Raw genomic sequence first — 3,384 nt, forward strand, 5'->3', positions numbered from 1 at the left:
CTCTGTGTCCGGTACGTCTGCTATGGGCCTACATTGGCTGCACTCAGAATGTGTGTTTATGTGACCAGTTGTTTGTCTGCTTTGCTAATCCAGCTAGAGGTAGAGCTCTGTCTAAACAGAGCCTCTCCCACTGGATTATGGAGGCCATTTCCTTGGCATATGGCACTAAAGGTGTCGCTTTGCCTCAGGGTGTGAGAGCACATTCCACCAGGAGAATGGCAACCTCATGGGCCCTTTTTAAAGGGGTTCCTGTGAGTGACATTTGTGCTGGAGCTAAATGGTCATCACCGCACATTTCTGTTCGGTTCTATCATTTGGATGTGACAGTCCCTTCAGTGGCTCATTCTGTCCTTTTTGCTGGGTCTGCCTTGCACTAGGTTGCTGGTGATCTGACTCCAGTTCGGTGGCTACTCTCCAGGTCATGTATATATGTCCCATACTATATGTGTTGTACTGAATGAATCAACAGAAAGGGAATGAACAGTTATTTCTATAACTTCTGTTCCCTGAAGGAGAGGAATGAGGTACAACACTAGGATGCCCCGCCGTGCAGCTGGGCTTGGTGAAGAGCGGCTACTGAACTGAGGGGTGACTGTGATGACAGAGTATATATGTATGGGCGGAGCCACACATGTCATCACAGGTCATCTGTCTTAAAGAAGTGAATAGAGGTGTCTTCAGCAGGACACGCAAGGGCGTGATATCCCATGCTATATGTGTTGTACCTCGTTCTGCTCCTTCAGGGAACAGAAGTTATAGACATAACCGTTCACTTTGATTTCACATGGAGAGTGACTGCAGAGCCACTGTGTTGTGTGCTGGAACGTGTCAGCCTGACTTGGCTGGGTCCACCTCACTATTATCCCTGGTATTGCTAAAGGTAAATGGTAAATGGACTAATTCTTATATGGCACTTTTCTACTCTAGTTGAGCACTCAAAGTGCTTTATACAAGCGTTATGTAGGTTTGTTAGACAGGCATGGGAACCAGTGAAGCTTGTGGGGTTGATTTTAGCAGTAATGTATCATGTGACTGAGACAAGCGTCTTGACACACATCAATAAGGACTCATAGATGGATGTAATGGAGAGAATCCACCCATTTTTCAAAATAAAACATTGTTCAGTCTCAGATAATAAATAAATAAAATGGAAATAATGTAAGTTATTTATTCTTTCAGTGCAGCTTGGTACCAAATGACCCACAGACCGGTACCGAGGTGCGGCCCGGGGTTTGGAGACCTCTGTTGTAAGTGATCAGATACTCATTTGACTTAGTGACATGCAAATGAATTTATACGTTTTAATGTAATGTGTTTTTTCTGGACCTCTGGTTCTTGCCAATAAAAAATGTATAACTATTAAAAGAGCTTATTCATTTCTTTTTAAGTGACCAAACTTACAAATCCAGGAGGGGATCAAATAATTATTTTCCCCAACTCTACAGACACAAGAAGTTTAAATACATATTTGAGTTTAAAGCAAAATCACAAAGGCATGTTTTTTTTATGCCTGTGAAGCCCTTTAAACCTGCATGTGTTATACTGGGCCAGACTAACAAATTGAATTGAACTGAAATATCTCTTAAAAACAACTAGAAAACATTTCTACCATAACCTTTTTTGTGAACCCACTCAGTCCAGTACAGGCACTATGACTGACTGTACAGTTGACAAGGGAACAGGTCACTGCTATAAGAGACAGAACACAAAGCTGCTCTGCTTCTATTTGGAGACAGCCTTCACTAAACAGGGCTTGCTTAAACAGATGATAGAGGACAGTGAATTATAGAAAATTAACAAAAGGTCTTCTAATGGAATTTTTTAACTCAGCTGTTGAGAAGAACACCACCTTTGTGCGACCTGCATATTTCATAATAAGTGGTTTTATTGGCATACCTAATATTAGCTATTACTTTGTCTTTCTCTGTTTTATTTACATTATTTCAGTGGTGGGAAACATACTTGTGATGATTATAATTATTTTGGATCATACTTTGAGAAGTCCTAAACATATTGCAGTTTGTAATCTTGCATTTACAGACTTGTTAAGTAGCTCTGCTTTGGTGCCAAAGGTTCTTGATATTTTTCTGTTTAACCATCAGTATATTTCCTACAATGACTGCCTGACATTCATGTTTTTCTGCTTTACTTTTGTTTCAATGCAGTCTTTTAATCTGGTTGTACTGTCCTTTGACAGAGTGATGGCAATCATCTTCCCACTGCACTATCAAATGAGAGTGAGCCACAAGCTCATTTTATCTTTGATTGTTTTTTTCTGGCTTCTTGCCATTACTGTTACACTCACAGCAGTTGGTTTTCTCACAAGACTTTCTTTCTGTAAGTCTGTGGTTATTCAGAGCTATTATTGTGATCATGGACCTATATATCGACTTGGCTGTAATGATGTTACCCCCAATCGTGCAATTGCTGGTTTGGGCCCAGTTCTTGTTCTTGGGTTTCCACTGGCATTTATCTTGGGAACTTACTGCTGTATTGGCTATTCGTTGTCAAAAATTTCTACATTTGGGGAAAGAGTGAAGGCTTTAAAAACCTGCACAGGTCACCTTTCATTAGTAGCAATTTATTTCCTCCCTATTACATTTGTCTATGTCTTTGGGGGTGTAATACATCCAAATGCTAGGATTATAAACCTTTCTATTACTGCTGTCATGCCTCCCATGTTAAACCCGATAATCTATGTTCTTCAGACACAGGAAATCAAAACATCTTTAAAAAAGTTATTGAAAACTAAAGTGCAGTCTAAAATTTTGCAACAAATTAATTGAAAAGATTTTGACTTAAGGTTTTGTAGTAACGTTACAATCTAATGTCAACGTTTCTTTTAAAGCTGAAAATTTAGGTGTTAAGTGTTTCATACAGAGTACTGCAGCTTAATACAACACATGCAGCCAAAACAAGATTTCACTTGAAATGAAATAATAAAAAAATTTTTAGTATGCAACTGTCACTGCAAATCATGCATTCTCTTCTGCTTGTCCTGTTCAGGGTTGTGGGAGAGTGGGTGGAGCCTATGCCAGCTGTCATAGGCCTGACAGGCAGGGTACACCCTGTATAAGGTTGCAAACCTGTCACAGGGTTAACACAGAGAGACAGACAACCTTGCTTATGCTCATGCTTTTACCTATGAGCAATTTACAATCACCATTTAACCTAACCCCAGTATGTCTTTGGACTGTGGGAGGAAAACCATGCAAACACAAGGAGAACATACAGGGGTTGGACAATGAAACTGAAACACCTGGATTTAGACCACAATAATTTATTAGTATGGTGTAGGGCCTCCTTTTGCCAGCGTCGACGAATGTCTTGGAAATGACATACAGTATACAAGTCCTGCACAGTGGTCAGAGGGATTTTAAGCCA

At 40.1% G+C, this 3,384-nt stretch overlaps 1 pseudogene; it reads left to right on the forward strand.

The window, feature by feature from the left end:
- The first annotated feature begins 1,811 nt into the window (after positions 1-1,811).
- On the forward strand, positions 1,812-2,538 carry LOC115792564 (olfactory receptor 1500-like; annotated as a pseudogene).
- The last annotated feature ends 846 nt before the right edge of the window (positions 2,539-3,384 follow it).

This window comes from Archocentrus centrarchus, chromosome 14 (genome assembly GCF_007364275.1).
Source record: "Archocentrus centrarchus isolate MPI-CPG fArcCen1 chromosome 14, fArcCen1, whole genome shotgun sequence".
Lineage (NCBI taxonomy): Eukaryota > Metazoa > Chordata > Actinopteri > Cichliformes > Cichlidae > Archocentrus > Archocentrus centrarchus.